Consider the following 11,549-nt stretch of genomic DNA (forward strand, 5'->3'; position numbering starts at 1 on the left):
ATAGGTACATCACTTAGAAACTAGTACGAAAAGATGGGGGAAGAATGGGGTGCACTGGCGTCCTTGGCGCTCTGAGAGACGTGGGGCGCCAGGCCCCAAATTTCAGAGGCTTGTGAGGGGCGCGCTGGCTGGCGCGGCGCCCCAAGGACCAAACTTCAGAGATTGGTTTGGGGGGCGCTGGCTAGCGTGACGCCCCACCATATTCCCCAGGTGTTTGACGACTTTTCTTCTCCGTTTTCATCTCCAAACCCTCTAAACTTCCCTAGTTCTTTCCCCAATCACTTAGGATCATTAGTACCTTCAACTTACAATAGATCTAACTCGAAAATCCACCCGAAAACACGAATCAAATCACTAAGAATCTTCAACAATACAACCAATCAAGAATTCGACAATTGTTCTTCAAGAACCTCACCTTTCAACATGTAAATAACTCCAAACCAAAGGATTTGAAACAAGTTGGTGTGTGGGTGAACTAACCCAACACAGAAAGATCTCACATACCTTAATAGGGATCACCCCCGACGAATTCCACTCGCAAGCTTGACGGAAATCTTGGCTTTTCTCCCTTTCTTTCTTCCTTGCTCTTTTCTCCAAGCCCTAAGCGTGAATATAATTTTCTAATCTGACCAAAGTAAGCTTTTACCCCAAAAAAAATCCCTAAAAACGAATTAGGAAATAAATTAGAGAAAAGACTACTTTGCCCTTCCCTAAATCCGGATTGAGCCTTTCCTCAATCCAACAGCCCAACTTTCGAAAGTCATATCTCACTCATACGATGTCGAATCGTGCAATATCAGCGGCGTTGGAAAGATCTCTCCAAGGTCTTTCCAAACATATCAAGATCTGATCCTAACTCTTTCTGAGCTAGGATTTATGGCCGTTTGAAAATGGTCAAAACTCACTTTCTTACCTTAGACAAAATTTCCAGATTTTCTTATTCTTTCCAAAAATCAATATTTTCATATTTTAAACTCTTTATTGTCGTTTCTTGGTGCGAGATGTTACAGTTGCCCCTACTATATATTCAGGAGCCCAAGTGCAGAGATATCCTATTTATTTCGGGATCATTATTTGAATCACGTAAAATTTTACATGTCTAACCACTTTTAAATACTTTAGGTATGTGATCTTTGAAGTTTCATATAACTAAAATTTATTCATATATGTTGAATGGCTAAAGTCATGGCTAAACTTCAACTACTTTTACTTGAAATTCAATCAGTGCTGATTATACATATTCAATTATATTTTTGTCGCTAAATTCTTTATTTGCTATAATATATATTGTATTGTATCATTTGAATGAATACAATATTTTGATGAATTGTATCATTTTAATTTTTGTCATTGCATAATGTTACACATTAGCGATGTAAAGGATAAACCTTTAAAAAAAAGAGTAGGATACAGAGTAAAATTGATAAAATATGATTATTATTGTTATTAGATAATAAGCAAAGATAAAATAATAAGAGAAAAAAAATAGATAATAATGCGATCACATCAAATTAATCTTTACATAAAATGAGATTTTTACGATGAATTTAATCATACGAAACAATAAATAAAAATTCTATACATAAACACAAAACATCTCCTCTTCATATATTACCAATAAGTGAAAAGCAAACTCTCCTTAATTTTCATTTTTCCTCCATTTTAATTTCTACATTTCTCAATTCACATTAAACATTATCTTTTAAACCTTAACCTTTAAAGAAGCTTCAATACTGACCACATGTCATGCATCTGTCGACTTTATATAAACAGTATATCTTCTATGTACACTGCATGAAATATTAGAAATCCATCACTTTCCTCATGATCAGGCCCTCTTCATAGAGTAGTGAGAAAATTGAAGAAGAAACATCATATAAACACCCTCCAAACTAGCAAACAAGTTAAAGATATGAAATTATTAATAACCAATAGATTTTTTGAAAACCAAAATAATTAATGGCTCACATGAAAATGTGTATATAGAAGAGAAGGGCCTTCTTCTTCATGCTACACATTTTGATACTCATGATCATGCAATATGTTGATTGATATTTCAATTTCTTGAATGACTATTCATATACCAATGGGTCCTTTGTTCCCCTACCTGATTTTTAGGTACAATTTATTAATTTGTTTTTGTTTCTATATATAAAGTTTAAAAACAAACTAGCAAACGAAGGTTCCGAGGGACTTTCACATTTTATTGGAATTTCAGTCAATTTTGCTTGAACTTTAGACATATATAATAGTTCAACAATTTTTTTATCGGAACTTCAACTACATGTAATTTCAAACATTATTGTTCAAAGTTAAACTTTGTTTTAACTAACTTTAGACACCACATATTTATAATTATTCCGAAATAGATTTGAAGTTGGTAAACCTATAACAATATTTTACAAGTGAGTACAAGTTAAAAATAGTGCTATTAGATACCCGTGAAATTTTTACTATATTGAATAATCCCTATAGTACTTTATATTTCAACTCTTTAATTTAATTTAATTTAGCATTGGAATAATCCTTTGAATTTGTTTGAAGGGGAAATTCTTTAATTTTGTTTCCAAATCTAAACAAACATTCAGAATATTTTGGCTTTTCTTTTCCTTGTGTATAATTATCCCTTAACCATATGGATGGTTGTTATATATTATTTTATAATGTATCGTCTTATATAATATTATATTGTATTATATTATTTTAATAAATATAATATTTAGATAAATTGGATGGTTTGTCGTCGTTTTATGTATAATGTCACACATCAACACTTTGAAGGATTTTAAAAAATAAAAAGTAGGATATTTGTGTTGTATGTTGGAGTGGAATATATAGACGAACTTAACGTTGTTTGGGACAATTCGCCTATTTGTGGGGAAGTATCCATTTCGATCTGTGTTTTTAGGGAGGATCCCTTTTGGTATGTGGTGCTAAAAAATGTCAGTTTCACATTAGATCAATCGTTACATTACATAAAATGAGATTTTTTCGCTGTCACATATAACACTGAATTTAACGATACGGTACAATAAAATTAAAGTACCAATCAAAACAAAATTGCTACATAAAATGAGACCTTTTTGTTGTTATATAACACTGAATTTAACGGTACAACACAATCAAATTACCAATAATCAAAACAAAACCAAATTTTAGCTGTTAAATAAAATGAAACTTTTCATTGTTACATAAGACTGAATTTGATTAACAATACGATACAATAAAATTTATTGTTACGTAAAATGTGACTTTTTATTGTTACATAACACTGAACTAACGATATGATACAATAAAATTTGAAGTATCAATCAAAACAAACATTATATTTCAACTGACAACTACATGAAAGTTCAATACACTACAATAGGTAACAACCATGCATCCAAACAACATAGACAATATACTAGCTAGTACCTTTTGTTCTTTAACATGAAGCAAGTCTCAATTCTAGTTAGAGATGGACTCAATATAGTAACATAAACAGAAGAAGAACATATAATATATGTTTGTAAATCAAACCATATATTATAATCTAAACTCCAATCTTGAGTTTGATGAGAATTTTTTGTAATTCCGCGGCGAGACAATGAACTTCAAGAACACCCTTTTGTCCAAATCCATATTCATCTTCAGTCTGTTTTAATAGATCCAAGAATGATGGATCAGTAAGCCAACATAATTCCACAATAAACCTCTTTGGTTCTTCCTCTGAATTCACTGAAAATACAGCAAAGTATCCTTCTTTAACATCATTTGGTACCATTTGATCATTATTTGCTTGTGAGGTTTCCACAATTTCCACAATTTCAAATTTGGAAAATAATTGATGAAGAAGATTATTCTTGAGCTTTCCCATAAGATGATTAAGCCTAGACATTATTGAAAATAATTTTAATGAGAATGTAATAGTAGGATAATGTGTTTTGATTTAGAGTTTAGGGTGTTTATAGGAGGAGATTATTGAAGTTGTGAAATAATTGTTGTTAGATGGGGATGAGCTAGAGGCTAGAGGGTCCATTAATATTGCATGTGCTTTTGCTATCCTTTGTAACATAATTGATATTTTGTGCACTCCTATTTCATTTATATATATGAAACAACTCAAACTAGGTGTTTCACTGATAATCTAATCGTAAAAGTAAAGTATATAAAAAAAAAAAAAAAACGAACACAAAGATTTTTACGTGAAAAACACCTGGCTGACAAGAATAAAATATCACGACTTACACTTCTGTAGGATTTATTTCAAACTTCACTATAACAACGAACCTCAACAAATTCAGATTACAAGATTTGCTATCCTAAGAACTTAATTCACATACTTGTTGCATCACCATGTTTCATCACTCTAGCAATTATCAAAATGATTCAAATTAAACTCAACGATAATGGAACATATGATGAATCTTTAATTTTTTTATTCTGTTGTTTAGAAGAAGAAAAAAATGTAAACTTTTAAGATTGTCAGTATTGAATTCATTATAATGTTAGGGGTCATTTGATATATTGGTAGTCCTGAGGTTAAAATTTAGTATTGTCTTGTCCTTGTTTGGTTCTTAATTTTGGGATAAGTTATACTGCAATTAGTAATTAGTATCATGATAAGTTATCTCTCTGAGAAATGATGGACTAATAGTACCATGATCCCTCAAACCTTTTTTCTTACTACTAAATTAAGTGGAGGGTATAATTTTTGTAAATAAACAATTTTTTTAGAAATTATACAATGTGTGTTGTTATTAATACGCAACAAATCAAACAGTCAACAAAAAATAATATCAAGATAACTAATCCCAATATAACTAATTCACTCTTAACTAATTTCAGCATAACTAGCTAGCAATTGTCTTCAAACCAACTAATCCCTTAAAGTTATGGGTTCAACTCTAATATTTGTTGAGATTTTAGTAGTTTTTTACATATATTATGGAAAGTTAAAGGCTACATCAACCCCTTAATATAGGGATATACTATTTTAAGGATACGCTTTTTATTTACTTAGTTATATTTTCGTCACATCATTCATATGCAAATCTGATGTTTTTTCATGAGTTATGTTAAAATTCTTTTGATAATGGGTACTAGCAATAAGACTTTACTCTACACTAATATCATATTAAAGTGCATGACAATCTCAATTTAAAACTTAGGTTAGCAACTTGCTAAAGATATGAAGTGATCAATATCTAATAGATTTTTTGAAGACCAAAATAGTTAATGGCTCACATGAAAGTGTGTATAGAGAAGAGAAGGGCCTTCTCTTCATGCTAAGTTTTCCTTTTATTTTACTTGATATTCAAGATCATGCAATAAGTTGATTTATGATATTTCACTTTCTTGAATGACTATTCAAATACCAATGGGTCCTTTGTTCCCCTAGCTACCGGATTTTAGGTACAATTAAGTAATTTGTTTCTATGTAAAGAAGGTTCTAGGCAAACTTTCACGAGGCAGATATTTTATCGAGTTCAAATTTTATGCACAAATAATATATATGATGTCACGATCAAAAAATGGATGTGATGGCACTCGTCTTATCCCATCAAGACAAGTCAGCCTAAAACTCAACCATTACAACAACATGCGGAAATTTTATAATCAACTCAAAAATACCCCCAAAATCTGATTGTCACTTGTATAAGCCTCTAATGTGTTATAACAAAATTGAAAGAAAATACAAGTTTCAAATGATATTGTTTCTAGAATAGAACAAGATCATTATTAAGGAGAAAGAAGGTCTGCTGAAATGACAAACAACTACCTCACAAACCTCCACAAGAAGCCTCAGACAAGAAGAAGAGAAAATATCACTAGGTCCGGGCTAGTAACCTACAAAAAAATGTAGTAGCAAGGGGTGAGAACCAAAACACACGATACTCAGCAAGTAAACCTCTAAACACAAGCTAAGGGGATAGAATACGGGTACTCCTTACACCCCAACCGAACCTCCACAACTACAACCTGCATAAAACCAACCCAACATAACAGTTCACAATTTCCAAGCACATATCTCAACAACAACATTCTAACAATCACATATTCTCAACAACAAGCTCAATATTCATCAATTACAACCTCCACAACTACAACCTGCATAAAACCAGCCCAACCAGTTCATAATTCACATAGCACACAACTTAACAACAACACTATAACAATTACATATCCTCAACAACAAGTTCAATATTCATCAATCAAAGTTCCACAGAAAGGCACTCACAAGATCAGCAAAACACAATATCAAGTTCACTAATGATAAATATGTGCAATGCAATAGAATGCAATGCCAAGTATAATGATGCATGTCTGACCTACTGATACACACCCGCTGTCTCTCAGTCCGGGACCCATGGGGGACATATCTGTCCATGCATCCATTGCGGCGTGCAATACGACCCTCGATAACAGTAACCATCGCGACGCGCGATACGACCCTCAATAATAGTAACCATCGCGGCGCGGTATACGTCCCTCGAAATATAGTATCCATCGCGGCGCGCGATATGTCCCTCGAAATGGTACATCCTCTTTAATTTCTTATTCTTTCTCAATTCACATAACATTTGTCATAACCATGTCTCAGAACAATACAAATGACATGTTCCACACAAATAATGAGGAGATGGCCATTTTCATAATATTGCACAATTTACAACAACACAATCATGATACAACATCAACAATGATTCAACAAGTCTTTCAAACCATTCTCAACACATCACACACAAACAATTAATCACATTGCCTTTTATTACCCCTTTTTCATCATTAGAATTAATCAATGTGGACAAGTCAACCCATCACCAAGTCTCATTACCCCCCAAACACATATTACAAGGAAATACACGAATTACATACACTTAACAAGGGTTTAGAAATCCATTTGCCTCAAATAGTTGAACAATCACTCCGGGACTTGATATTTTCCCTTTCATTGGACTTCTAAATCAATTCAATCTATTCAAATAGATAATCACAATAAGAGTTTGAAACAAACAACACCATTATTACTATAGGTTTAGCCTAGATCCAAAAACTCACTCAAATGTATAATCAAGCTCCTAATCTTGATACCAATTAGTATGTCAATTCTCATATTTTCCAAATTTCAAGTCAAGGATTAGGTTCCAACATCTCCAATATCATAAATATAATAATATTCACATTTAATTACCTATCTTAATATATATCAAATCTTGAATCATAATGTGATAACTATAGGAAGATTCCTAAAATTTAAGCTAAGTTCCACCATCAGTAACCTCGACCACTAAACAAACAAAGAAGAAAGAAGAAAAATATAAAACAAGGAAAACTACGCATAATTCATCCTCAATTATATTTAGATATCATTGTCCTGAAAATACCTAATTCATTATTACTTTCTTACTAAACTCTCTCAATTTGGCCGCAACAAAACAAATCGAAAGCAAAACCACAATAATGATTCCATAATCAAGCCGCCGCCAACAACATCATTAGTAAGTAACTTATGGAGCTAGCAATGGCATCACCAATCAACAATCATACTAGCAGCAAATTAATATAACTTATCATCCAACCATCAATATACTACTCTTTTCCTATAACAACAATACAGAAACAAAATAAACCTGAGGTCTGAGTGACATGAGATAATAATTAAATTAAGGGCTTGACCCATTAATCACCAATTAAATAAATTAATTATTTAATAAATTTTGCCAATTAACTAACTGTAGTTATCGAATAATTCAAAATTTTCAGATCAACTTCACCGACTGATCGAAAATGACTCGTGGCAACTATCGAAAGGGATAAAACAATAATTTTGTGAAAATTTTCAAAAATAACCTTCCGGGTCATTACATATGAATAGTTATAAAATCAATTAACATAAATTAACAAGAAATAAATATTTATATTAATATAAGTTAACATAGAAAAATATGTGTACGTGACCGATTCTAACCGGTTAACTTGCACTACTTGTATGTGACGTCATATCATTTTAGTATAAATTATAATTAAGAGACTTTCTTTCAGGTTTTATTTCATCATGCTTAATCTTCCTGTGGAAATATTTTCTATAACAAAATATCAAATATCTTTGATCGCAAGTTTTTACTTAATCAAGAGAATTATCTTATAAAAGAGTAATTAAACGATATCCTTAAACAAGAAGAGGATATTTGGAAGGGTAACTCACTTATTAATTGGCTTAGTGATAGTGATGTTTAGGAAAGGTTCTATAGAATGCTCAATTTTGATAGAGTGTCATAAAATTTTGACGTCTATATATATATAATATGATACATGATAAAATAATAAGTAATTAATTATTTAAAAGTATAGATTGAATGGTATATAAAGCTTGATTATTTACGTAATTAGATAGTTTTTTTTTTTTTAAAAAAAAAAAACAATCATGTCTGAATGGGCCCTTATTGGATAGGAGGTTTGGGTAGTTCAAGGTGTCAACAAATGTTTGACTTTAATTTTATGGTTGACCTTATTTAATGATGTTTCTAAATTCTAATATATTGTGCTATATTAGGCATTATATTTTATTGTTTTGATAAATATAATATTTAAATAAATTATATTAATTTTTATTGTACATAATCATACATCAGTAATTCAAAGAATAAATCTATAAAAAAAAAGTAAGGTATAAGATAAAGAAAAAAACTAGATTAAGAATAAAATTAAATTATTATTATTAATAAGCGAAGACAAATTAATCACATCAAATCAGTATTTATATGATATAAGATTTTTCATTGTTACATGACGCTGAATCTAACAATACAATACAATAAAAATTTAAATACCAAATAAAACAAACATTATATCTAAACTAACGTCATAATACAGTACAATTCTAACAGGTAACAACCATCCAAACAACATGGAGAATGTACTAATAGCTAGCTAGTACCCTTTTGTCCTTAACATGAAGTAAGTCTCAGTTCTAATTTTAGAGATGGACTCAATATATTTAAATAAACTATAAAAAGAAGAAATTTTCCACTACCTGAAGTGAACTTGCGTTTGCCTGATCGTCTGTAGGATTGGCCTCGAAGAAGATGATGATATAATATATGGTTGTAAATTAAACCATAAATTATCTAAACTACAAACTTGATTTTGAGAATTTTTTGTAATTCCGCGGCAAGACAATGAACTTCAAGAACACCTTTTTGTCCATATCCATATTCATCTTCAGTTTGTTTTAATAATTTCAAGAATGATGGATCATTGAGCCAATACAATTCCACAATAAACCTCATTGGCTCTTCTTGTGAATTCACTGAAAATACAGCAAAGTGTCCTTCTTTAACATCATTTGGTACCATTTGATTATTATTTTCTCTTAGGGTTTCCACAATTTCCACAACATCAAATTTGGAAATTAATTGAATAAGATTATTCTTGAGCTTTCCCATAAGATAATTAAGCATTGACATTATTGAAAATAATTTGGAATTAAAGTAGAGAGTTTAGTAGTAGGATGGATGATATGTGTTTTGCTTTAGTGTTTAGGGGAATTCATGAGGTATTTATAGGAAGGAGATTTAATTTATTGAAGCTATGAATAATAAATTAACAAGTTTCTTATTAGATGGTGATGAGCTAGAGACCAGAGGGTACATTAGTATTGCATGTGCTTTTGTTACCTCTGTATCATAATGAAACATATAAAAGTACTTAATTCATTATGATGTTAGGAGTCGTTTGATAGGTGGGACAAGAATATGTAGTTTTGAGATTAAAAAAAAAATTAGTATTGCTTTATCCTTAATTGGTTATTATGTCTGGGATAAGTTATTTCAAAATTAGTAATTAGTATTTCTGTCAGATATATAGTGGAATAGTATTATGGGGATAAGTTATCTCGAGATACAAAAATGAAATGATAAAATACGTTCGAAGTACCTCGAATCTTCTTTTTACTAAATTATAAGTTGGAGGGTATATTTGTAAGCAAACAACTTCTTCTTAGAACTTATGTAACGTGTGTTATTTTTTATACAACAAAAATCAAATACTCGATAACTAATTCAATCTTAACTAAATCCAACATAACTTGTCTTCAAACCAAATGATCCCTGCTATGATATTTCAGTTGATTTTAACCTGAAAATTTTATGGACAAACCTAATTTTCAAATAAAGTATAAAAAATCTGAAAAAAATAAAAATAAAAATATCATGGCCTAATGGATCCTTAATATGGTGAGAATACATGTATGTTAATTAATCACATGATTAACTGCTAATAATCTATGTACATACCATCACACTTTAACAAAATAACATTTATCGACTTGATATAAACAATATCAGATACATTACCTAATAATTAATTGTATATGTATCTTCTAATACTGAGATATATTAGAAAACCATCACTTTTCACATGATCAGGCCCTCTTCACATAGTTGAAAAAATTGATGGTTCACATGAAAATGTGTATACAAAAGAGAAGGGCCTTCTCTTCATGCTACAATATTTCCCTTTTATTTTACTTGAAACTCATGATCATGCAATAAGTTTATTTATGATATTTCACTTTCTTGAATGACTATTCAATATACCAATTGGTTCCTTTGTTCCCTTACCTGATTTTAGGTACAATTAATTAATTTGTTTCTGTATAAAGATAAAAACAAACTAGCAAAAGAAGGTTCCGAGGACTTTCGCTAGCCAGATATTTATCGAGTTTAAGTTTTGTGAATGAATAAACGTAAATTAATACTAAATAAATATCTACATTAATATAAGTTAAAGTAGAAAAATATGTATGACATATTCTACCTGGTTAACTTATATTAGTCATACATTAGTAGAAGTATTTGAAAGATAGAGTTGAGAATAACTGAGACCATCATCATAAAATAATATGAACTATTGGTTATTGTTTGGTGATGTGGATATAAGACGAAGCTAAATGGTTTTTTTGTTACAAAAAAGTTGTTAAATAATTTTGAAGATATTTAAGTAAAATTGACTAATCAATTTTTTCGTTACAAAGATAATTTATTATTTCATGATGTAATAAATTGAAAGTTGAATAACAATTCAGAATTTTAACGTAAACAATACTTTATGTAATAGCAATAATTTCAGAAATTTTCCTTCATTTTGTCTTATACTAACAAAAGAAAGTTTTTTTTGTTTCCCATCCGGTGTTCGAAGCCCACATTGGAGCTCCGACTAAATCCGAATCACGCACTGCAGGGCCTATTCGGGGATGGCGCTCCCAACAAGATTTTCTCCATACCCAGGACTCGAATCCAAGACCTCTGATTAAGTGTGAAGTACTCCACTAAACTGCATCAATGGCATCCAAAAGTCTCTCAAAATATCTTGGTTGCAAGTTTTTGCCTAAATTAGAGAATCAGCTTATATTAAAGACTTCAATGATATCCTAAAATAGAAATAGGATTTTTAGAAGCTTAACTCACTTAGCTTAATTATTAATTAATTGGCTTGGTGATGCTAATACAAAATTTGTCTAAATTAAACCACCACCACTCTTAATACGATTTTGTTCCTTCTTT

This window comes from Solanum tuberosum, unplaced genomic scaffold (genome assembly GCF_000226075.1).
Source record: "Solanum tuberosum cultivar DM 1-3 516 R44 unplaced genomic scaffold, SolTub_3.0 scf00008, whole genome shotgun sequence".
Classification (NCBI taxonomy): Eukaryota; Viridiplantae; Streptophyta; class Magnoliopsida; order Solanales; family Solanaceae; genus Solanum; species Solanum tuberosum.